The sequence below is a fragment of the Phocoena phocoena genome, chromosome 14, assembly GCF_963924675.1.
Source record: "Phocoena phocoena chromosome 14, mPhoPho1.1, whole genome shotgun sequence".
In the NCBI taxonomy this organism is placed as follows: Eukaryota; Metazoa; Chordata; class Mammalia; order Artiodactyla; family Phocoenidae; genus Phocoena; species Phocoena phocoena.
The window spans coordinates 52,876,756-52,903,704 of NC_089232.1; the positions used below are offsets into that span (position 1 = coordinate 52,876,756).

The 26,949-nt window shown below is 38.2% G+C and overlaps 1 protein-coding gene and 1 pseudogene across 1 annotated transcript in view; one reads left to right on the forward strand and one right to left on the reverse strand.

The window, feature by feature from the left end:
• Nucleotides 1–26,949, forward strand: part of SRBD1 (S1 RNA binding domain 1) — a 222,481-nt gene that overhangs the window by 80,477 nt on the left and 115,055 nt on the right. The window lies entirely within an intron of this gene.
• LOC136133800 (peptidyl-prolyl cis-trans isomerase FKBP1A pseudogene) lies at nucleotides 23,799–24,104 on the reverse strand (annotated as a pseudogene).

Below are 26,949 nucleotides of genomic sequence, written 5' to 3' on the forward strand. Positions count from 1 at the left end.
GTCTAGGTTCACTTTTTTACATGTGGAAGTCCAGTTTTTCTAGCACCGTTTGTTGAAAAGACTATCTTTGCTCCATTGTATTGCCTCTGTTCCTTGTCAGGTCAGTTGTCTATATTATGTGGTTCTATATCTGAGCTCTCTATTGTGTTCTATTGATCTATTTGTCTATTCTTCACTAATACCCACTGTCTTTTTTTTTTTTTTTTTTTTTTTGTGGTACGTGGGCCTCTCACTGTTGTGGCCCCTCCCGTTGCAGAGCACAGGCTCCGGACACACAGGATCAGCAGCCGTGGCTCACAGGCCCAGCCGCTCCGTGGCACGTGAGATCTTCCCAGACCGGGGCACAAACCCGTGTCCCCTGCATCAGCAGGCGGACTCTCAACCACTGTGCCACTAGGGAAGCCCCCCACTGTCTTTATAATAAGTCTTGAAGTCATGTAATGTCAGCCTTCCAAATTTGTTCTTTTCTCTCAGTGTTATGTGGGCTGTTCTGGGTCTTTGCCTCTCCATAAGCACTTAACCCAGGAATAACGTAGGGGTTAGGGATGCCAACACCCCCCATGAAGTGGAAACTCCCATGTATAACTTTTGACTCCCTCAAAACTTAACTATTAATAGCCTACTGTTGACCAGACCCTTAACATAAACAGTCAGTTGACACATATTTTGTGTTATGTGTATTGTATACTGTATTTTTACAATAAAATAAGCTAGAGAAAAGAAAATGTTAAGGAAATCATAAGGAAGAGAAAGTACATTTACAGTACTGTACTATATTGATACTATACATTTATGTCATCTGTTTCTAAGATGAATCATCCGTCAGTACCTACATCAGTATTGTCTTACATGATATAAAACACTGTAGATGTTATATAGTTAGTATTACTAACACTAGACATCAAATGCAAAAAGGTAATATAAAAAAGAAATTCATATTTATAGATATAACGATTCAAGCATTGATAATGAAGAAGTAGCAACGTGATTGCTTTATGGTAGCCTAGTGTAATTGATAAGATTGCTTCATGGTGGCCTAGCCTATACACTAATGAATGAATCGTTATAAAATTTTTGTGGCATACAGTATTAGTCATATTTGTAATACAGTATCAGAAACACTTCTTTTTTTTTAGTACCACTTACCTGTAATGGTAGGCTGATATACAGTTTCTCCAGTTAGGAGAAAGAGAGGCACACTGTGCAATAATGAAATTTTTTGAAAGCAAGGTGATAAAACAGTAAGAAAACTAACACATTGTTAGTTTTATGCTAAGTATCGCTCTAACCTTATGCCTGTGTAAGGCTAGGCTATCCACGTCAATACAAGTCCTGTGCACAGTGTTATACACAGTGGTTTCTTAGGTGGTGATGATGATGACACAAAAATGTCTCAGACAGCTTTGCTGTACAGTTACTATATTTCTACACAGACACACACATACACAACGGATAAGTTTATTAACTGTGTGGCATAATGATTATTTACTATTAAGTGGAAGTGGATCATCATAAAGGTCTTCAGCCCCATTGTCTTCATGTTGAGTAGGCTGAGAAGGAAGAGGTGGGCTGGTCTTGCTGTCTCAGGGGTGGCAGAGGCTGAAGAGGTAGAAGAGATGGAAGGGCAGGCAGGAGAGGCAGGCACACTCAGTGTAACTTTACAGAAATACATTGTAATTTCTGCCTTTTGCTTTTTCATTTCTCTAAAAATGTTGCTATATGGCACCAGTCCCTCTTCCACTGTTTGCTTTAGTTTCAGAGCCTGTATCATAGAAGGTCCATATTGTAAAAGATGTCAGAAGCAGTGTTGAATAATGGGAACCCTTATGTCAGATTGTATAATGTCAATTAGTTCTCTGGTGCTGCTTCTTCTACATCTTCTTCCTTGTTGTCTGGCACTGGGTTGGGGTTGGAAGCACTCACCTCCATCAAGTCTTCTGTTAATTCCTCTGGTATGGTGTCTGTTTTCTCTTGAATTTCTCCAAGATCCGTATCTTGAAACCCTTCACCCCCAACCTTTTTTTTTTTTGCCATATCCACAATCTCTTTCATAATGTCCTTGATTGGCTTTGTTGTAAATCCTGTGAAGTCATGCACAACATCTGGACACAGTTTTCTCCAGCAGGAATTTATCGTTTTGGACTTGATGGCTTTCATGGATTTTTCTGTAACATAGTCATCTTCAGTGGTGTCATCCTTCTAGATTTTCATGATGTTATTTCTGTTGGGGATCTCTTCCATGGTGTTGACAATCCTTTCCTTAGAGTACAGCATGTAATAAGCCTTAAAGGTCTTTATGGACCCCTTGGTCTAGAGGCTGAATAAGAGATGTTATGTTTGGGGGCGAGTAGACCACTTTGATACATTTGGTGTCACACTGGTGGGGTTCTGGGTTGCCAGGGGCATTGTCTAATATCAAAAGAATTGTAAAAGGCAGTCCCTTACTGGCAGGGTACTTCCTGACCTCAGGGACAAAGCATCCATGAAACCAATACAGAAAAAGGGTGCTTGTTGTCTAGGCCCTCTTGTACAACCAGAAGACTGGCAGTGTTTATCTTTTCCCTTCAAGGCTCAGGGGTTAGCAGCTTTATAGATAAGGGCAGTTTTGTTGCACAGAACAGTAGAGTTAGCCTATCCCTTTCTGCCTTAAGTCCTGGTTCTTGTCTCTCTTCCTTACTAATAAATGTCCTTTGTGGCATTTTCTCCCCAGAATAGGGCATTTTGGTCTGTATTAAAAATCTGTTCAGGCAGATATCCTTTCTCCTTAATAATTTTCTTAATGGCTTCTGGGAACTTGTCTGCTGCTTCTTGGTCAGCAGAAGCTATTTCTCCTGTTATCTTGACATTTTTAAAGTCAGATCTCTTTCTAAAATTATTAAACAATCCTTTGCTGGCATTAAATTCTCTCTTTCACCATCCTGTCATGTAAAGTTGTCATATAATGACTTCATTTTTTTCTCAAATCATTTTAGAGTCTATAGGTACGCCTTTCTTATAGCAATCCTGCACCGACATAAAAACTGCATTTTCAGTACGAGAAAGAAAGGTATTTTGCAAAAAGCATAAGGTTTTTGTACCTGCTGGCATGGCTGCATTGATGGCTTCACAAATTTCCTTTTCTTTTTTTACATTGGTCCTTATGCTAGACTCATTTGTCTTGAAGTGGTGGGCAACCATAGTTGCAGACCTCAATCTATGGTACATATCAAGTAATTCAACTTTTCCTTATAATGTCCTGACTTCTCTGCTTCTCGGGAGCACTTCCATCATCACTAGTGGTGCTTCATGTGGGTCCCAAGGTGTTATTCAAGGTTTACAGTATTGCACTAGATACAATGAAAACTATGTGAGAACCACAAGGGATCACTTTTTACTGTGATACGCAAATTACTAGAGAAATGAACTGCTCAGACAGATGATTAGCATCACACAGTGTTTTAAGCAGATACTGCAACACTTGAGCTTAGCGCAGTAGCAACAGGAGGTGGCTGTGGACTTATTACAGTAGTACAGTATGTAGTGCAATTAAGTTTATGCAGTTATGATTTAATGCTGCATCTTTACATTTGTTTATGTTTCTCTTGACCAGGAATAGCACCAGGAATACAGTCCGTAAGTGTTTGTGTGAATAAGTTTTGATAAATTTTAACTTTTCATGATAGATTTGTGTATATTTTATGATAAAATAGACTAGTATCTACATATATTTTATGCATTCATGACATATCTAACTTTTTCTTAATTTTCAAGCTATGCAGTTCAACTGTGAGTTTTTTTAATTGTTGCGAATCTTCAAAAAATTTTCCAGTATATTTATTGAAAAAAATTTGTGTGTAAGTAGACCTGTGCAATTCAAACCCATGTTGTTCAAGGGTCAACTGTAAACTGTAGATTGTCCATATCCATAAAATAACTTGCTGGGATTTTGATTGAGATTGTATTGAATCTATAGATCTTTGGGAAGAACTGACACCTTGACAATATTGAGTCTTCTTATCCATGAGCATGGAATATTTCCCCCTTTATTTAGTTCATCAATGTTGTAGTTTTCTTTTTTTTATAAATTTTATTTATTTATTTTTGGCTGCATTGGGTCTTCGTTGCTATCCGTGGGCTTTCTCTAGTTGCAGCGAGCAGGAGCTACTCTTCATTGCGGTGTGCGGGCTTCTTATTGAGGTGGCTTTTCTTGTTGCGGAGCATGGGCTCTAGGCGTGTGGGCTTTAGTAGTTGCAGCATGTGGGCTCAGCAGTTGTGGCTCACAGGCTGTAGAGTGCAGGCTCAGTAGTTGTGGTGTGCAGGCTCAGTAGTTGTGGTGTGCAGGCTCAGTAGTTGTGGTACACAGGCTTAGTTGCTCTGCATCCTGTGGGATCTTCCCGGACCAGGGCTCGAACCCATGTCCCCTGCATTGGCAGGCGATTCTTAACCACTGTGTCATCAGGGAAGTCCCCAGAGTGTTGTAGTTTTACTCACTTGTACATAGATCTTATGCATGTATTGTTAAATTTATACCTAAGTATTTCATTTTTGGATGATAATGTAAATAGTATTTTTTTAAAAATCTATCTATTGTTGAAATATAGTTGAATTACAATATTTTCAGGTGTACAATATAATGATTCAGTATTTTTATAGATTATACTTCATTTAAAATTATAAAATATTGGCTATATTCTCTTGTACATTACCTCCTTGAAGTTCATTTTATACCTAGTAGTTTTTACCTCTTAATGCCCATCCCCTGTTTTGCCTTTCCCCCTCCCACTCTCACCCCTGGTAACCATTAGCATGTTCTCTATGTCTGTGAATCTGTCCAGTCAAAAGACTAGGGTGAGGGGGAAGAGTAAGCTGGGATGAAGTGAGAGAGTGGCATGGACATATATACACTATCAAATGTAAAATAGGTAGCTAGTGGGAAGCAGCCACATAGCACAGGGAGATCAGCTTGGTGCTTTGTGTCCACCTAGAGGGGTGGGATAGGGAGGGTGGGATGGAGACACAAGAGAGAGGAGTTACGGGGATGTATGTATATGTATAGCTGATTCACTTTGTTATAAAGCAGAAACTAACACACCATTGTAAAGCAATTATACTCCAATAAAGATGTTTTTAAAAAAAAAGACTAGGGTGGCAGATTGGATTAAAAAAAGACCCATCTATATGTAGCCTACAAGAGACTCCTTTCAGAGCTAGACACACAGATTGAAAGTGAGAAGATGGAAAATGATATTCAATGCAAATGGAAACAAAAGGAAAGCTGTTGTAGCAATACTCATATCAGACAAAGTAGACTTTATTTTTTTTTAATTTATTTTATTTTATTTATTTATTTTATTTATTTTTTAAAGTTTTTCTTTAATTTCTTTTTGGCTGTGTCAGGTCTTAGTTGCGGCACACGGGATCTTCGTTGTGGCGCAAGGGCTTCTCTCTAGTTGTGGCATGCAGGTTTTCTCCCTCTAGTTGTGGTGGGCTCCAGAGCACGTGGGCTCTGTAGTTTGCAGCATGCGGGCTCTCTAGTTGAGGTGCACAAGCTCAGTAGTTGTGGCATGCGGGCCCAGTTGCCCTGCGGCATATGGGATCTTAGCTCCCCAACCAGGGATCGAACCTGTGTCCCCTGCATTGGAAGGCGGATTCTTCACCACTGGACCACCGGGGAAGTCCCCAAAGTAGACTTTAAAACATAGTCTATAATAAGAAACAAAGAAGGGCATCATATAAAGATAAAGGGATCAATACAAGAAGAAGGTATAGCACCTGACATAGGAGCACCCAAATTTATAAAGCAAATGTTAACAGAAAGGGAGAAATTGACAATAATACAATAACAGTGGGGGACTTTACATCCCACTGAATGATGACTGCGTACACTATGCTAGATTGTCGGAATTTTTTGTTTCATCATTTTGAATATATCATGCCACTCCCTTCTGGCCTAAGTTTCGCTGAAAATGATAGCTGCAATATTCTCTTGTATATAACTTGTTTTTTTCTTGCTGCTTTTAGAATTCTCTCTTTAACTTTTGACATTTTAGTTATGATCTGTCTTGGTGTGGGTCTCTGGATTTATCTTGTTTGAGACTCTGTGCTTCCTGTACCTGGATATCTGTTCCCTTCCTCAGGTTTGTGAAATTTTCAGCCATAATTTCATGAAATACATTTTCTACCTTTTTCTTTCTTCTCCTGGGACCCTATCATGTGAATGTTAGTATGCTTGATGTTGTCCTAGAGATTTCTTAAACTATTCTCATTTTTTAAAGTTTGTTTTTCTTTTTTGCTGTTCTGATTGGGTGATTTCTATTATTCTATCTTTCAGATACCTTATGTGTTCTTCTGTATCACCTAATCTGCTGTTAATTCCCTTTAGTGTATTTTTCATTTCAGTTATTGTATTCTTCAGCTCTGTCTGGTTCTTTTTTGTTTTCTAGTTCTTTGTTAAAGTTCTCATTGTGTCCATCTATTCTTTTCCCCAGTTCAGTTACCATTCTTATTACTATTGCTTTGAACTCTTTATCAGGTGAATTATTTATCTCTGTTTCATTAGGGGTTTTTTTTCTTCTGTTATTTGAAACATATTCCTCTCTCTTCTCATTTTGTTTATCTTTCTCTGACTCTGTGAAATTAGGTGAAACAGTTACCTAGCCAGGTCTTGAAGGTGTGTCCTTGTGAGGGACTTTTCCTCTGCAGGATTTGTGTGCCCTGTGGCTTTGGTGGGAGAGCTAGATCTGAAGTGAGCACGAGCTGCATCTTCCCCTCGGATGTGCTGGCAGCCACCACCTTGGTGGGAGGTAGGGCTAGAGTTGGAGGAGCTAGAGTCAGAGCTAGGTGCAAGTCAGGGCTTCCCCTGTTCTCAGTGACTGTCACTGCCCAGTTGGGGGTGGATTCAAGCCCAGTGGGCTGGGTCTGGAGCCCTGAGGGGATTGAGTTTCTGTGATGCTGCCTCAGCTGGGAGTGTCCAGGGCCCGAGGGCTTGGGGCTGTACTTCTGAGCTGTTTCAACTTTTTCCCCCAGTGTATGCGCCTTGGTTAGAGGCTGGGTTGGGGCTGGAGGGGTTGGAGCTGCACTACTGAACTGGTTCTGCTCCTTCCCAAGTATGTGCTTGGTCATGGCCAGACCCACCAGCAGTTACTGCCTGTGCCCTGGTCATAGGCAGGTCTGTAGCCCAAGCCAGCTCCATTCCCTCCAAGTATGTGCACTACTGTTGGCAATGGTAGCCTCTGCCTTACGGGGGGGAGCAGCATCAGAACAGGAGGGTCAGGAACAGGAGCCCAGTACAGACTCTGGGGCCATCTTGGCAAGCTGACCAGAACACCAGGCAGTTTTCAATCTGCTGCCTCTGTGCTAAGACTGGGAACAAGAACGTCAGTGCGAGCACTCTTGAAGAGTAGAGTCTTGGTTTCTTACAGCTGTTCAGGAAGTTCCACTGGTTTTCAAACCAGCTAAGGGGGTTTGTTTTCCTGGTGTAGGACCCCAGGGCTGGGGTGCTTAATATGTGGCTTGAGCACCTCACTCCTCAGGGAGGATCCTTGAGCCTGTGATATTCCCCTCTCTTCTAGGTCACCTGCTAGGGGTGTGGATCCCAACTAGATCGTTTTTCCTCGCCTCTTACCAGACTCTGTGTGGTTCTTTCTTTATAGCCTTGGTTGTAGAAGAGCTGTTCTGCTAGTCTCCAGGTCATTTTAAGTGCGAGTTGCTTTATATGTAGTTGTAGGTTTGTTTTTTGTTTTGTTTTTGGTTTTGGTTTTTTGGTTTTTTTTTTTTTGGCCATGCCACATGTCTTGCGGGGATCTTAGTTCCCAACCAGGGATTGAATCCGCACCCTCAGTAGTGAAAGCATGGAGTCCTAACCATAGGACCACCAGGCAGTTCCCTGTAGTTGTAGTTTTGATGTGTTCATGGGTGGATGGGGGGGGCGGTGAGCTCAGTGTCTTGCTACTCTGCCATCTTGAGCCTTCCTCCCTGCCATGGTATTGTGTTTTTAATTTCAAATTTAAGTTGTTCATTGCTAGTTTATAGGAAAGTGATTGACTTTTGTACATTAACCTTGTATCCTGCAACCTTGCTATAATTGCTTATATGTTCCAGGAATTTTTTTGCTGATTCTTTCAGATTTTCTACATAGAAAATCATGTCATCTGCGAACAAAGTCAGTTTTATTTCTTCCTTGCAGCCCTGTATACCTTTTCTTTTCTTTTCTTGTCATGTTGTATAAGATAGAATTTCCAGTGTGATGTTGAAAAGGAGTGGTGAGAGGGGACATCCCTGTCTTGTTCCTGATCTTAGTGGGAAAGCTCTAGTGTCTCACCAGTAAGTATAATATTAGCTGTAGTTTTTTTTGTAGATAGTCTTTATCAAGTTGAGGAAGTTTCCTTCTATTCCTAGTTTACTGAGACTTTTTATCATGAATGGGTATTGGATTTTGTCAAATGATTTTTCGTGTCTGTTGATATGATAGACTATATTAATTGATTTTTGAATGTTTAAGCAGTCTTGCATTCCTAGGATAAATCCTACTCATGGTGTATAACTCTTTTCATACATTGTTAGATTTGATTTGCTAATATTTTGTTCAGGACATTTGTATCTATGTACAGGAGAGATACTGGTCTGTTGTTTTCCTTTCTTGTAGTGCTTTTGTTTGGTTTTTAACTATATATTTTGTGAAATTGTAATGTGTCTTCTCTATGTGTACACTAAGTACTGACAAATTAAGAATACTTTTATTGTTTTTGTGTAAATATGTACTCCTATAAGCAGTTCAAACAGTATAGAGTAGTCTAAAGAGCAGTGTAGAAAATTATCTGTACTCCACCATCCAGAGGTCACAGTCATTATTTTGGTGAACATGAGTCCAAATATATCTGTGTTGTGTATGTTATACAATTTAACATTAATGAATACCTATCTTTTTCCTCACTCTTTTATGTGTTATAGATAATATCATTCTTTAAGACTGCTGAATGCTATTTTATTGCATGTGCATATTTTATGGTTCTTTTATAGAATATGAATTTTTCTTTCCAGGGTTATTATTAAGCACAGAGCTTCCATCTGTGAAAACAACTCCAACTACTAGTTACCCCTAGTACTTATTTTTCAAAAAAAATAGTGTTCTGCCTTATAGTTTTGTTTATATGTTATAGTGTCTACTTTGCTCCCTTCCTAAGTGTAAAAGATTCTTATTTTAACTCTTGGTACAATCTGTATATTTAGTAGTATATCTCAAATCCCTTTTCTCTAATTGAACACAGTAAGTTCTGGCACTTTCAAGTGAACTTATTAGATCTCTCCCTTTCCTTTTCCCTGTGTTTAGAGTCAAGGCTGAGTACTTGATTAAAGTGTTTTTTGAATGGAGGAAAAGGTAGGCAACAAAAAGGACAAGACAGGGTTTGCTAAAAAACATCACAGTTACACCCAGGGATTCCCTGTAGTGTGTCTCCAGGACTCATCGTGGAGCGAATCAACTAGCATTCACAGTGATTATGGAAAGGAGATTTTATGTTCTGCCTCTTGATGACATATTTAAAAAAAGTGGTGATGATGGTTTTTCTGAATATAGAGATGACTTAGAAATAATCACAATACTTAAGTGATGTTTCAGGTCTTTCTCGGCTGCTCATTTTCCTTCTTCACATAATTTATTTTAGTTTTTATACCTACCCTTTTATGGCAGGGAGCTAGCTATAGGAGGAGAAGTAAGTATCACAGTGATTGGTGAGGGGTTTGTGGTGGTGATGTAGTCACTGCCTCCTTGGTAGGTGGTGTGTACAGTGCTAAGTATGAGAGCATAGACTTTAGAGTCCTACAGTCCTGGGTTTGAACCTCAGCTCTGCCTCTTGCTAGCTGTCTGACTTTGGACAAGTTTCTTAATCTCTCTGAGCTTCAGTTTTCTACTTAGTAAAACTAGAATAATACCTGTCTCTCAGGATTATGAAGTTTAATGAGGTCTGTACTGTGCTGAATATAATAAATAGCTCAAAATAGTGGTTAAGAATATGGGCTCTTGAGTCAGGACTACCTGTGCTCATATTGTAACTCTGCCCTTACTAGTTGCATAACCTTCAGCACATTAGCTAACCTCTCTGTACCTGGGTTTCCTCAGTTGTTATATGGGATGATAACAGGGTGGTTGTGAAGATTAAAGGCATTAATGTGTATGCAGCACAGCAGTGTCTGACCCTGTAAATTCTAACACTCGTTATATTATTATTTTATTATGGCTAATAATGTCTTCTTTCATTCTGAAGGGGTTTTACACTTTATGTCCAGTAGGATAAAATTTCATCTACTCTCTTGTTCCCAGATTCTCACTGAATTTATTGCTCTTGAGCTTGAAGCACTATTAGTTTCCACGTGTCATATTGTTTAGTGATATGTTTTCTCATGAGATTGAGAAATTCCTTTTAAAATTAAAGAGTGACATACAGTGATTAAAGGACTGGATAAGGATATTTGATAAAAAATATGGTTTGTCATAGCTGTTCATAATCTAAGACAGACTTAGAGTTTTGGTTGAAAATGCCTTGAAAATTGTTTGTGCTATAAAATTTGAAGTTATAAGAAAGTTGTTTATATAAGGTATAAGTGATTAATAATTTTTAAAGCAGTTTAAATGAGAATTTGAACACTTCAAAAGGCATTTGTTCCAGAGAACCTATGATAAAAATAAATATTTTCTCTGGAAAACCAGAGTCAGACTCTTCATTGATTTCGATAATGATGGAGCCTGAAGGTGTCAGATAGTCCCAACACCTTCCCTCCCCCATTCCATTTTATTCTTGCCGAGAAGGGTCCAGAAGTGTGACGTGTATATGTTTTCATTTCAGTCATGGATTGTGTAAGCATGTGAGAAAATTATTTTGCTACCTAATTTTACCTTAAAAGTTAGCTAAACTAAGTCATAATTAAATTGTCTGTGTTGGGATGTGTTTTTGAATGGTGTTTTTGCACTTTTGGAAATAACGTGTGGCAGTAAAATAATCATTTTTCCTTTTCTTCCATAGGTGAGTTGCCAGATAAATTTTATTTCTCATATTTATTTTTGTTGAGATTCATACCCATTAACTTGTGAAGTTATATTTGTATTATTTAGTACTGCTGGTTATCCTGCCTGCTACCTCTCCACAATAAATTATCCTGGCTTCTGTGCTTTTATCAGTAGGTCACTGACTCATAGAATGTGATTTCATAAACTGGGAATTTGTGAAGAATTAAGTTACAGGAATTAAAACTCTTAGTAAGAATTTAAAATAGTTTGTTTTTCGTAAAGAAAAAAAATGGGGCGGGGGGGGGAGTTACTCCACTCAACATTCAGGAACCGGGCTTCCCTGGAGGCGCAGTGGTTAAGAATCCGCCTGCCAATGTAGGGGACATGGGTTTGAGCCCTGGTCCGGGAAGATCCCACATGCGGCGGAGCAATTAAGCCCGTGCGCCACAACTACTGAGCCTGCGCTCTAGAGCCCGCGTGCCACAACTGCTGAGCCCGTGTGCCACAACTGCTGAAGCACACGCGCCTAGAGCCTGTGCTCCGCAGCAAGAGAGGCCACTGCAGTGAGAGGCACGCGCACCGCCAGCGAAGCGTAGCCCCTGCTCACTGCAGCTGGAGAAAGCCCGCACACAGCAACGAAGACCCAATGCAGCCAAAAATAAATAAATAAAATTAAAACAAAACAAAACAGAAAAACAACTCAGGAACCTTGCCTTCAAATATTGACTTTAGGAGTTTTACTTGGGAAAACTATTTTTACTTTATAGTAAATCACTTTGTGTTGTATTACGTATTTCTAACTTAAATCATGATGTACTTTTCGTAGAGTTGAATAAAAGAAGATTTTTTGTGTGTGTGTGCTGCGTGGCATGTGGGATCTTAGTTCCCCAACCAGAGTTCGAACCCATGCCCCCTGCAGTGCAAGTGGGGAATCTCCACCATAGGACCGCCAGGGAGGTCCCAAAGTAGATTTTAATAAATTCTTTGATTCAGAATTCTTTGTAATAATGTCCCATGTATTTACTACTGCTTATCAAGTGCCATTACACCTCTTCTTATTTATCTCTCATAGTAAACCCCTGGTTGTATTATTCACATTTTACAGGTTTGGAACCTGAATTGCAGGTTGATATGAATGAAAGAATTAGTGGAATGGGGACTCAAGTCCAGGTTACCTGATCTTAAATATCATGCTATTTCCAGCACACGTGCTTTGCACCTCTCTGTTTTTTAAATATGGTAGGTGTTTCCAGAAAGTTTGGCTTAACGAAATAAGCTTGCCTATTTTTAACATTCTTAATTTTACCTTTGATTGTTCATTTGGAGATGGTGGAGAAAATAGCAAAAAACGTCTTAACAAAACTGAGTTTATATTCAGATTAATCCATTTTCATCTGTTTTTTAGCATTAAGGAATTTTCCTAAGTCATACATGATGTAGTATTGGAGGTAGAATACCCTCAAAGATCTAGTCTAACAACCCGTGTTCCAGAAGGGACTTGAGGCTGCGTGATCAAGCCAGCCAGATTTTGTTCTTTGTGGGCCCTAAAACTCTTTTAGATAGTCTTGTAAAGGTAGTGAAACGCAACACCTCTTTTGAATTTTCCACCTTATTCAACTTTTAAATGTTTTCAAATTCAGCATGAACTAAATTTGTCTCAATGCTAAGTTGAAATTAACTACTTTATTAACTGGTAAGGTTTTTTTTAAAGGGAGCATTCTGGAGGAGTAGAACTCTCCGGGGTTAAGCCGCCCTTGTTATGTAACTAGACTGCAGACTAGTCATATGTTCTCATCAGCACCCAGATGAGCCTGAAGTCTTAGCAGGTGACAGGAAATAATCACTTAGGGATTCCCTTTGGCCTAACGTAGTTTTATATGTTGAAGAAAGTAGAATAAGAAAGAGAAGATCTCTCCACCACTTCTAGTATGCTATCCTGGGGGTGTGACCTTGCTGGAGCAGTGGGTTAAATGTTATAGAATAATAGTGGCATGGACAGGAAGGAAAGAGTTCGAAGGTGGAGCCTGATTTCTTGGGTTTGTAGGGGAGGAAAAACTCTTCCTTGACTCTCTTGAGCTCCCTGGCTGGACCTGAAAATTAAACTAACAAAGACAAATTAGCAGAGAGAAGCATACAAATTTATTTAATTATGTTTTACATGGCACAGGAGCCTTTATAAGGAAGTGAAGATCCAAAGAAACGTTTAAGCCTGAGTGTTTTTATTCTAGGTTTGTTGAAGAGTAGAAAGTTGTAGGAAATCATGATAGGAGACATAAAGGATATGAGCTAAGGGTAGTAAACTGGGGGAAACAGCAAGCTTGTGCTTTCGGATTCCTCTCAGTATGCCCCCATCTTTGGAGATGAGGGTGCTCCTTTCCTCCAAATATAAGGAGGACACCTCTCACATGAGAATCTTACGACCTGCTTCAGGGTAGAAAGGGAAGCGAATCCTTCCTATACTTGCCATTTCTCAGATTCCTTCAGCTTAAAATAATTATTCTGTCAAAGGGGCATATTTTGGGGTGACATATCCTGATTCCCTTTACTTTCTGATTTTGCTTCCTGTTAGCTGAGGAGTGTACTCCAAGGGTAATTTGTGAGTGGTTATTGTATTCTTGCTTGGTCCTTCTCAGAATGATGTTTTTAACTCTTCCCAGTTTCCTTGGGAACATAAACTAGATGTACATTAAGGGGATAGACCTATCTTTCCTCTAACAGTAGAACATAGAGGTCCATGTTTCCATGATTAACATAGGTGTGGTACAGGCTTAAAGAAAAGTATTATTCACTATGCGAATTCTAAACACAAAATCACAAGTTAAAAGCTCGTAATTGAAAGGATGATCAGTTGCTTTACCGGTGTTCTTTGTACTGTAAAAAGTTCGCTTTGTAGTCCCTTTAGCTCATGAGCTCTCTTGTTGCTTTTAAAATGCAGTTAAAATGGAATTTGACTTATGAAAATTCAGGTTAAGAAAAGATTTTAATAAGTCCACCTACACATGAAGCAGAATCATGGTTTTTTTGTTCAAAGCCCCAATTGGTTGTCATTTGGAAATAGTAAAGACTTAGATATGTGCTCTTGGTATAAATGCCTGAATTTGGTGTGCCAGAAAATTTTATTATTCTTTGAAATTTAAAAATCTCTCCTCAACGGATAAGTATAATTTAGTTGGTAATATTATTCTTTATAGATTCAGGTTTTCTTTACATTGGGTTAAGGGATGGGCATTCTTCCTGAACAGACAAGACTGAAAGTTTCTAAGTCCAGAATTGTGGTTAGCAATAGGATCTGGAAATTAAATATACTCAGGTCATGCAAATGTATGTAAACTAAGGAAGTATAGTCTATAGGCAGCGAACTTGGGGAAATGAGAGTCAGTTACATGAAAAGTTTCTTTTCCTTTCTTTAAATAGCTTTCAGGTTTAGAGGCATACTTAGGAAAATGTTTTAACCATGAAAACTGCTTTGTTCAAGACTTAGGTCTTGACTAAAGCATGTGGGTCTGCGTATTACTTTGCTTAAGAGATGGTTGGTAGTGATGGGGGAGGAGAGAAAGGATTCAAATGTATTTCAGCAGCTTTGCAGGATAGGGCAAAGCCAAGAAAATAGCCATGCTGTGTGTCTTAAAGGGCCCTAGTGTGGGTATTTCACCTTGAAAGGGGATTAGCATTGGGAGTCTGTGATCACGTCAAACATTTGAAATTGAAGGTGGCTGTTGAAAATAATTCTTAACATAACTGGATTCTAGCAGTCTTGTTGATGATGAAGTAAGTGGAGGGAACAGAAAATGATCTGTTTGCCATCGCTTGAGCCACAAAGCCAAGAAACTTAGTGTTTGGGAATGGAGACTTTAAAAGGCAACAATATTGGGAAATGTTTGATAATTCAAATCAAAGAGGCTTTTTGTGAAAAGTGCAAAAGGACTGTATACGTGGGAATATATACATATCATTGAATTTTTGCTTTTAATGTCCCTTGCCACAGTTACAATTGAACCTTTTGATTACTTCAGTAGCCACAGGTCATATAATGATTTTTGCCAAACTGTAAGCCTAGGCAACTTAAGTACATGTCTCATGTAAACAGTCTTATTCTGTGAGTTTGTCTTGTTGCTTGTATTTCTGTCCTTTGAAATCAAGTTTTAGAACCTTTGGGGGGAAGTTCATGGACAACCAGTAGCTCTTTCTAGTACATGGACATGGCTCACATTTCTGTGGGTAGATCACAAATGTTGCACTATATAAATTCATCTGGACTATCAGGTAAAAAAAAAAAATACAGTATGATTTGGCTGCAAAGAACATCTGTTACCTCTGCACACTTGTGCTGCTAACAAATGAACACTTCAACAAGGCAGCCTCTGAGAGATAGGCAGCTTTTGGTAAAAAACCAAGTGAACAGGAAATGTTTTTCTTGGAGGATTTTAATAGAGAATATTAAATGATTTGTGGTGGATTTTATTTTCCTGAAGCACCTTCTACAACCCGAAATTCAGTCATATATTGTGCTAAGGGATGGGTACACTGACCTTGTCAAAAAAGTAAGCAAGGATTTCATTTGACTTTGTTTTGTTAGTTCACAATACTCATGTATATCTGGATCTCTAACCTTGGCTTTTTATTACCTCTGTAATCCTAGGCAGTCATTCACTGTGAAAACACTCGTGTTTCTCTTTTTTCTTTGTATTTGTTCATTTGAAAAGCCTTTCAAAAGGAATTGCAGCCTGCATGTGATTATAGCTATCAGTAGCACTTAAACTAACTGCTGAGATGAAACTTTTCTTTGGGGGCCCTGCTAATTTCAGATATCAATAGAAAAAGAAAAATTTTCCCCATTAAAACACCCGACTTTACTAATTGGTAGCTGCTCTTTGGGTTGAGCTAGATTCCTCAGGGACGGCATTTGATAGACTAATTTTTGACATTTTAATTTGACAAGAAACAATTCAGGGAAACAACTTAGGCATGTGCCTAAAGTCTTCTCTTGCTATGATTGTGATACTCAGTGCAGGGAATGCCTTTGAACGTCTGCAACACTTTGTAAACCCTGTGATCCATTTAATATGATAGCTCAAGCTCCTTGGCAGGTGTTTTCATAGGAGCTTCACCTAAAATACTCCTACATGGTTGAAAGAATTTTTTCTGTAGATGTTAGGATGTGGGACTAATACAGTAAATACTAATCTTTGTGACAAAAACAGTATTCCATAAGGACAATAAATTCAGGTATAAAATGTGAAAATTTTTTGGCCTCTTTTCTTTAATTATGTTATAATCTACATCTTTCTAACTCAGAAGTATTATTTGCTTTAAAAATTTTCCCCATGGCATTTGAAAATGGTGGAAGAGACTAATTTCAGTACAAGTGATTTGGTGTGTATCTCTTTCTATATAATGGAAATTTTACATTTTTAAATAGAGAAGTTAAAGGTTGAAGAAAATATAGAGTGCATACACAATACATAAGCATGCATGCTAATTTATTTCTGAAAAACTATCTTAGAAACCTGCATTTCTCCAAGTATTTTGGAGAATATTTAAGGGCCAAATTGAAACCGAAGCATGTGTTTGAAAAATATCTGCTGACAGAAGCCTGGTTTCTATGCCTGAGAAATAGGTGAAAGAACAGAAAAGAGTGCTTTTTAGTTTCTTCTTTGTCTGTGTGTTTCTAATATGTGAGGTTTTGTTTTTTAACCAGTAGATAAGGTTGGAAATGGATACTCTCTAAACTTGCTCATGATGGTAGTGATTTATTCCAGGTGAGGAAAATGCATTCATTTCACTACCAGTGTATCCCCCTGAGATTGGGGTGGGTGGATGATTTGGAGAAGTAGACTGCTTAGGGTTGATTGGTTATGTTCTGTTACTTCTTTACAAGTCGTTATTACTTTGTATCCTACATAATTTAGTGGAAAAAAAAGTTTTAATAGATTTGCCAGTCATATATGTGTATGTGTGCACTTGCTCACTCTCTCTTTCCTGAAAACATTTATCTGTTTCCCTTCCCTTCCCTTGCCTTCCCCGCCTCCCTTTCTCTCTCCTTTTTTCCTCCCTCCCATTAAATAAGGGAAAAAGAAGGAAAACATCTTTCATAGCATTGTTAAGAATGCCTATGACTATAAATGATGTTTTGTTTCATGAAGACTTATGATTTAAATCACTTTTATATCCATTTTTAGTAAAATCACTTATGACATCTAGCAATTCACTGTTTATAATTTCTCATAAAGAAGAAACACCACTATTCAGTCTTCCTCTAGGAATAAAAAGTCAATGTTACATTAACACATGTACACTGGAGTTTGTATTCTAACATCTTTTTGTTTTTGTTTTTTTTTAACTTTCAGATGAAAATGATGTTGGAATATGACACCAGGTGTGTGATGTGAAGCATTAATATTACTTTAGAGATTGTAACTTTACTTGTAATTGTCCTAAGTTTGAGTTACTACACTAGAAATTAACAGGAAAAATTCACTGGAGCCCTTTGATATAAAATGTATTTTCAGAAAAACATCAAATCATTTAAAATTTACTTTGGAATGGAGACTTCATACTTAAAACAAACTTAGGGGAAATGAAATAATTTTAAAAGTTCTTTCAGCCATTGTGCACAGTTACTGTTGGATGTGATTGCCAGCACTGGGGAATCAGGAAGTCTGTAGTTTAAATTCTTCAGGATCAGATTATATCGCAGATTTTCTTTACACATGGTGTTAAGTACATATTAAGTGACTGCTATAACTTTCTTTTCCTTTCTTACCTTTGGGAATCTCAAGAACACAGCTTTAGCTTTCTTCTTATTTGTGTTATCTTTATATTTGTTTTTAATTTTCAAGAGTTTATACCTTCAAGCTACAGCATGACTAAGTATCCAAACAACCTTCTAACTTTCTTTAGTATATTGTGTTTTAAAAATTGTATAAATATCTACTGGCCAGGTTTTAAGAATTTGGGGCAGGAAACTTTATGAAGGGATAGGGGAGATGTCATTACTTTTAGGTAAGATTAGACCAGGAGATGATGTTTTTTTCATTTGTTAGTTTTGGGATCTTTGCCCCCCCTGCTTCTGATTTCATCTTAGAATTGTTGAGATAAAATACATTTGCCCAAAATAAGGCCCAACAATTAAGATTTAAAATTGCCAGGGATACCAAAAGAGATATTAGAAGGTTTTAAATTTTAGAGAATGTTCAGTGACTTTTAATAAGCATAGGCTTAATTAAAGAGGTTGTGGTGAATGTCATTAACCAACTAACATTTAAGTGCCCTAGCTTGTACTCTTGCTTTTTTGTGGAATGAAAAAAAGTGATGACTTAGTATGACTCTTTACAATGACATTGAAAATTATGAGCTCTCTGTTTCTGGCTTGTCCTAGTTCTGCTTTTATTTCATTTGAAATGTATACTAAATCTGATGCCAGCACAAAGCTTGTCCATTTCATGTGTCTGTTTATCATTTGCATGATTTTGAGCAATAAACATTCCTTGACAACAGCATCACACTTTGTTTTTACCAACACTCATCTTTACTCCAAACATGAACACAAATTGGTTTTTATCCATGTTAATGAAAAAAACAAATTCTTCTATTTCAGTGAGTAAAACAGAAAAGCATGAGATGCTGGGAAGTCTGGAATCAATTAAGTTAGCAAAGTGTGTAGGAAAAAGACAGCAGACATGGAAAATGATCATATCAAAATGACTTGTTTTATAGAAATAGAAACTTGCAGACTAAATGGTGAATAAAAAATTAATTTAGGAAATTTCTGTTTATTTAATACTTTAATTTTATTTAATACATTTGATTTTCAAACTGTAGAATATGTATATGAGAATACTCTTAGTCCTTATCTGAATGTGGGTCTGTGTTAATTAGTATTTACTTTGATCCTTTCTGTGCCGTATATGTTAACTGGCCTTAGAATAAGATCTGAAAATACAAAGATGAGAAATTACTTGGCCAACTGCACAGAGTTGAAGAACAGTATCTTCTAGGTGCTTAGAAGGCAAGACAAGACAATGCAGACTCCAGTGAATTGTTTTAGTTTGAAAATATGCACAATTGTGTGGCAAATTAATACATTTCAGTGGTGTAGCCACAGGGAGTAAAATGTTAAGGAAGAATCCGATTTCTTTGTGCAATAATTGGAAGATCATGCTTGTTCTGGATGCTTCCAAATGTCCTCATTTTGACACTATTTTATTTTAAAATACTGTTAACTTCAAGGAAGTCCTGGCTCTTGTTTGTGCTTTGTCTTTTGAGGTATGAGAGGAAATCAGGTGTTTTGAGGTATCAATCCTTGGCCCAGGGATCCCTTTGTATATTCCAATAGAGTATAAAAACCTAAATGATATTGAATGTTCTTTTCCATGGATGGTTATATCATTAACTATGTACTGTTCATCTGAATGAATCCTAATTTGTTTAGTTTCTGATGTATCTAACCAGATGACTTGACAGTGAATGCTCCTCCCTAAAACATAACTTGTTCTTATGCTTCTTTGGCATCTCCTGTTTTGAGTTTTCCTCAGAAACCATTACTTTTTCATAGACTCAGATCTGAGGAGAAATAAAGTAGACCATCATGCCAATTACGTTAACCTCTGGGAACAAAAATGCTTATTGATTGACCTTCACAAACAACTTTCAAAAAGCTCCAAAGCTGGGCTTCCCTGGTGGCACAGTGGTTGAGAGTCTGCCTGCCGATGCAGGGGACACGGGTTCGTGCCCCGGTCTGGGAAGATCCCACGTGCCGCGGAGCAGCTGGGCCCGTGAGCCATGGCCGCTGAGCCTGCACGTCCGGAGCCTGTGCTCCGCAACGGGAGAGGCCCAAACAGTGAGAGGCCCGTGTACCGCAAAAATAAGTAAATAAATAAATTAAATTAAATAAAAAGCTCCAAAGCTTTCTAATTATTGGGAAAACCTGTGAAAAGATGATTGGGAGGCGAGAAGTGGGCAGAGTGTAGGCATCTAAGTAGAAAGAAGCCTGGCCTAACAGTACAGAGACCAGTTTTTCCTTTTTGAGTCTTAGTTTCAGATGATCTTGATTTAATTTTATTTACCTCTTTGGTTCTTTCTAACCCCACAGGTAAAATGAACAGGGTACTTATGATCCTGACTTCCTTATAGGAGTTAAAGCACTTTTAGAAAACTATAGATATTATGGAAGTGCAGAAGATTCGTATTATTTACTTCAGATTAACTGAAAATGACCTTGAGGAAATAATACTCACTTGTAGACTAAGCAAACAATTCTATGGCAATTTTTCATCTCTGCATTGAGCCAGTTTGACCAAATTATCAGACAGGATATGGATAGGTGCCACTGCACTCAGCTATTTTCCCTTTTGTGAGAGCTCTGAGTTGAATGTTTCTCTGGGCAGCTTTGCGAATGTTTCTCACTGCAGCTTTTTCTGAGAGTGGCATCTGGCAGTAGATTGATTTAACCAAGTCTGGGGTTTGCTCTTTTCAGAATGTGCTCTCTAGGCAGCTTCTATGTGGCTCTGACATGACCACATACTGCTGCTAAGGCATTCTGACACCTGCCATTTGGAACCTTTACTTGCTGAAAAATGTCAAGATTTTCAGACAAGATGAAGACAGATATAACTGATCATTCTTCCCTTTCTCAGGAATAGGCTGACGGCATTTGTTCATAAATGGATGAATTGCTGAAGTGGTATAGTTCTGTTAGTTTGGAGAGAGGCACACTGATTTTGTACAGAAGAGTCAAAGGTGTTTGTTTATGTGTTCTTATTCACCTTTGTACCTATTTGGCATGATACTAATTTGCTGTTAGTATAAGCAAAGGTTTTAGTGATTAGTTTTTTGGATTTTATGGGATAAATGGTAAGAGCTGGGGTCAGGGGGTGCAGTTCTCCTTGTACCTTATTGTTATCAAGAACCTCACTAGGAAATTGCAGATTTTGGAGGATGGGCTTCTGTTATGATCATATTGTCATACAGATACACACACTGATGACTATCAAATTTTAAATGACCAGGAGTAAGACCTCCTGCTTGAGGTCCTTGCTGCTGCTTCCTTTTTTTTTTCATTGAGCCTTAGTGTTCTAAGACCAGAGGACTGATTGCTAAATAAGGACAGGAAAAGTAGTGTAACCTGCTGAGTTTGTTCCTCCTAGTAATTGGTATCTAACTGGTTGAAGAAGGGACTTGAACACTGTTATAAAATGAAGGCTTAAAAACGTATCAACATTATTTTGCTTATTCCTACCTTTCAATCTTATGGATAAATTATAATTGGCTGTATGCTCTTGAGTAAACTCTTTCCTTTATTTCTTACATCTTTATCTTGGATCTCAGGACCAGTAACATCACAGAGATGATGATAGCTTAATTTTGTGTAATTTGGGAAAGATGTTCCAATAACTTTAGTTATTTTGAATTGCAAAAAATGTAAAAAGGTTGGATGAGATGCCCTGTAAGTTTTATTAGGAGCCAGACCATGTTGAGGGACTGTGGATCACTTGGGAAACTGTATTCTCTGACATCTCTTTGGACAACTTCTTAAGTGGCTTTGAGCGGCTCAGTGAAAAAAGGAGAATGAGTTTTGGCCAACAGGCTTCTTCCTTGTATTGTAATTTATAAAGACTAGTAGAATAATAAAATCCATCTCCAGCAACTGAAAGGCAATGAGGACTAACGGCTTTTATGAGCAGGGTCCATGAATTAGAACATAAATATTTGAAAACATTTCATAGCAGAAGCATGGGAATTCTTCAGTATACAAAACTTCTTGCTTTGGGTCCTAGGTTGACTTGAATTATATAAAGAAGGATCGTTGTTGCAAATTTAAATGGGTTTTCTTAATCTTTTAACTGGATCCTTCTTATCATTATAGTTTTTCCATAAAATCATGAAATCTGTATCTTAGGTCATGGTTATAGAAATAGTGTGTTCATATAAGCTTCTTTTTCTTATGATTTATTTTGTTATGATTTGTGGACATGGATAATCATCAAGAGGTAAACTTGTAGTAATTTGGGTTTCACCCTGGAAATGAATCATCTTTATATTGCTTATACCTGAATCAAACATATCCTATGTTTTCCTGAAGTATGTTTTATACATTTGCAAGTTATGGTCCTAGACAAGATTTGAATTTTAGCTGCCATCTTTGGCTCCTCTTCACTTAAGGTACAGTGAATTTTCAACAAAGAAAGGGCTGTACTGGTATATGAATTGTTTTAAAATGCCCTGACGTGAAGACTAATAAAAATATCAAAATAAATCAAATGTATCTTTCAGGTAATATGCTCTTTTTCTATAATATCGTCTATGGTGCACCATTTATCTTTATTCCCATTAGTTTGTAAAGTGGACATATTTCTTATATTCTTAAGAACGGTGTCAAAAGCCATGGACTGACCAATGCTTCTGAAAATGCTGACACGGGTCCATGTTCTTTAATGCCAGCATGTCATCCAGTGTTCCCAGGTAGGCCCACCTGCAGCTGAATTTATTCATTCCATAATGTATTAAAGCCAGTAAGTTGCAAGTTCTCTTTTCCCTCTCTCATAAAAAGAATAAATATGTTTAGGATGGTAGTTCTGATAGGCTTTGCTAAAACAAAACAAAACAAAACAGAAAAGCAGATACTATGCATGACATTTACGTATTGCTTATTGCAGATGGAAACCACTAAGCTTTCACATTTTTTAAGGGTTTACTATTTCTTTTGAATTTTTGAGGCATTGTTTTTGTTTTTGAGAAAAGCCAGCATAAAGCACTTGTATTGCAATAATAAAACTTGAAACTCATATGTAGTGTGGAGGTAGGGGAGTAGGCAGCAGTTTCTCTCACCACATCACTACACAGGACAGCGGAGGGGTGAGAGGAAGAAGCCAGGAAACTCTGAGATCAGCAGGGGGAGCTGAGCATCAAAAAACAGGAGATGCTGAAGCTGTGATGACCGGCATCATTTTCTTAAGACAACACTCAGGGATTTGTCATGATGGCTGGGCTTTCATGGGTGTGAAGTGTCTACAAACAGCGCCTTCAATTTAACTTTTGATTAAAGTTCTTAAAATTTAGGAAGTGGAGCTTGGATAGCTATGAGATTACAAAAGTCCTGAATATCCATTAGAAAAACCACAGGATGGAAAGAAAAAAAAAAGCCAGGCCATGAAGAAGGCTTCAGAGGTCCCTGCTAGCCCAGGGACAGACCCTGTAGTGTCCAACATCTCAGTGAAAATGATCTGCTTTCAAAAGGCAGAGGGTTAAGGGGAGGGGAGGGTGGGGCAATGGAGGCCACTTTAGTTTGGGGTCGGGCTTTTCATTCAACCCGAGGATGTCTCTCAACTTGGAGAATAATTCGGTCCTCAAGAGCGCCTCAAATCAGCTATGGCTCTGCAGCGCAGCAGCAAGAATATTTAATAGATATATATAATAGATAAAACTTTCATCCAAAATAAAATAAAAAAGATTCTTGCACCCCACACACCAGTTCCTATTCTGAAGTCAACCCATTACTTGTGCTGTTAACAATTGACTAGTACTTAACTGGAAACCTAGATCCAAAGGACTGAAACTCAGTCTTCACCCCAAAATGAAAACAAACTAAAATGAGTAACTCGAGGTTTATGTAGTGTAGTTCAGCTCAACATACATACCAGGAGAAAGGGGAAGAGCAAAGCTGATGACGGAACACATTCAGCGAAGGAAGATGCTTATACAAAGAGTGTAGTGGAATTTCAGGAAAAGCTCCATGTGGACTCGCTGTGCACATCTGGAGGCGCCAGATCCTTCCATGGCATATCCAAGAACAGGGAGCTCAGGGAGGAGGCCGTTCCTGTCATTCCAGTTTTAGAAGCTCCACGTCAAAGATGAGAGTGGCATTTGGTGGGATGATGCCTGGGTGCCCAGCGGCACTGTAGGCATAGTCTGGGGAGACAGTTAGTTTGGCTTTCTGACTCACGCTCATCTGGGCAACCCTTTCTTCCCAGCCTCAGACCACCTCCTTCTTGCCCAGCACAAACTTAAAGGGCTTGTTTCTGTCCCTAGAGGAATCGAATTTCTTTCCATCTTCAAGCATCCTGGTGTAGTGCACCACGCAGGTCTGGCCGTGCTTGGGGAAGGTGTGCCCGTCTCCGGGGGAGATGGTCTCCTCCCTGCACTGCCATGGCGGAGGAGGCGGCGGACGCTGGGCAGCGGGCAGGCGGGCGGCGCGACGTGTGGAGTGGACGGAGAGTGGGCCTGGCGGCAGCGCCGCCCCTCTATCTTATCCCATTGCCCAGCTGCACTGCACGCACGCACCACCGCATGCCCCACCTGAGGCTTTAGAACACTGGCTCTCAAAGTGTCGTCCTAGACTTCATCAGTATTTAAAACTTTTATGTTTCAAAAGACCATTAGGAAAATGACAAACCAAAAATTTGGAGAAAATATTTGCAAATCATGTATCTGATGCAGGACTTGTATTTAGAATACAGAAAAACACTTATAAGTCAATAATAAGGAGACAAGCCCAATAAAAATGGGCAAAGATTTGAAAAGATATTCTACTAAAGAAGATTAGGAAAGGCCAACAAAGACATTGAGTAAGTGTTCACATCATCAATGATTTAAAAATGTAAAATAAGCCAGAAGTAGATACCACTTCATAACCACTAGAATAGTTGTCAAAAAGGCAACAGCAAGTATTGTCAAGGAAGTGAACAAACTGGAGCCCGTATTCATTGTACTTAGGCAGTTTCTTAAAAAATTAGACATGAATTTACAACCCAGCATTTCCACTCCTGGGAATATATCCAAGAGAAATGAAACATAAGTCTACACAAATATTTGTAAATGAATGTTTATAGCAGCATTATTCATAATACCAGAGAACGTGGACCAACCCCAAATTCTATCAACTGGTGAATGGATAAACAAAATGTGGTATTTCTAGAACAGTGGAATACTATTCAGCAATAAAAAAGAAGTACTGATACTATAGCATGAATGAATCTCAAAAACATTATGCTAAGTGAAGAAGCCAGACAGAAAAGACCACATATTTTATGATTCCATTTATATGGTATGTCCAGGCAGGTGAATGTATAGAGACAAAAAGTAAATTAGTGGACACCTAGGGTTGGAGATGGGAATGAGGACTGCAAATGGGCGCAAAGGATCTTTCTGGATGGAAATGTTCTGAAATTGGATTTTGGTGAGGATTGTACAACATTTGCTAAAAGTCACTGAATTGTATACTTAAGATGGGTGAACTTTATGAAATGTAAGTTATACCTTAATAAGACTTTAAAACCTATATGGTCCCAGCAGCATCAGCATCACCAGTGAACTGGTTAGAAATGCAGATTCTCAGCGCCAGTGAAGCAGAAGCTCTGGGGGTGGAGCCTGGCAATGTGTGTTTTAACAACCTCCAGCAGATTCTGATGTAGGATTAAGTTTGATAACCACTTGAGAATCAAGGAAGGTTAAATGGAGATGTGAGTAGTTTTGGTACAGCTTATGTACATTCAGTCTACCCTGTTACTGTAACTGTAGGAAAGGTTTGAATTAAGGACTGTTGTAGTAGAGTTAAAGAAAATTACAGGGCAGTGGGAGTAAAAATAAACTGGCCTTTCATGTTCTTGATATGACCCTATGAGAAGCTTTATGATTGTGATGTTTGTGTACCACATATATTAGTAAATTCCTGTGTTCTTTTAGGCTTGCTGTTACTTAACAAACATAGCATAAACAGGTTCATTTGCCATAACGACAGTGGAAGTTTAGATCCTTGAAAGGAATTATTTCTCCTAAATATTTACACAGGGTAATATAGCAGAGCCAGAAATGTGCAGTGATCCCAAGAAAGTAAAGATCTGACCATAGATAAAGAAGTAAATGGAGCAGCCTGCTGAACTGAACAACTCATTCTCTCCCTCCATCTGTTCAGTGTACTTTTGAAAACCACGATTAGAAAAAGTGGTTGATCTAGAGTCATCATCTTACATTTGGCCTGTGCTTTCAGAGTTTGTTTGGGTTTTTTTTCCCCTAGCATTATCTGGGTGGCCAAAAGAAATTCTAAAGTTTGAGGCTGCCCCAGAAAAGAGCCTGATGATTCAAACTGGAGACTGCTGGTTGGTGAATGTGTTAAGTGAAGTTTGTAGATAGGGTCCCTTAAGTGGGCGGTGATGACTTCTGCAGAGGTATAAGTTCACGTCAGAGGAAAGTAGAAGTTGGCAGGGTGGGGGATGGAGGCAAAAACAAACATCAGACAAGGGAGAAAAAGAGGAGTGAGTAACAGGATGTGAAAACTGATAAAATGTACGTGATTTATTAGTGGAGTCCACTGAGATTTTTAGCAGTAGCATTTGGAAGAATATTAGGGAATGTAGCACAAACCATTGTTATTTCCAAAACTTTATTCAACTGTAGGTGAAAAGAACTGGGCTGTTAGTTGCTGGCAAAGTGTATCTTGGCTTCTGTCTCTCTAATTATTTTATTTCTCATTATCTTTTTCCCTTTGCTTCTCTCCTTTCTTTTTTGTTCTTTCTTAAAACTTTTAATAATTCACATTTTATTATTTAGCACTTATTATTAGCAAAATATTAGAATATTATAACCCTCTAAATTAGTAATTCTGATTCTGACTTCTGTTATTGGATGGATAATAAAGGAATAAAATATCTTGCAATAAGTTTCATTCTGAAAAGTCTATGCCGTAGCAGTCTGAATTCCACTTATTTATTAGTGGATAAATTCCTATAGATGTACCTAAGCTTAAAAAAAAGATAGGGATAGAAAAGAAAAAAATAAACTTCTCCCTTTGTAAGAAAACTCTCCAATTCATACTCTTAGATTTATATCTAAATGTAGAATTGCATTTGAACAAGAATAAACAAACACAGATAATCTGTTATTCTATGAGTAAATACAAGCTGAGTACCTAAAAATTTGACCGTTTTGGAGTTAACTGCAAGAATCAGGAGAAGCATACTTTTTGGTATGTTTGG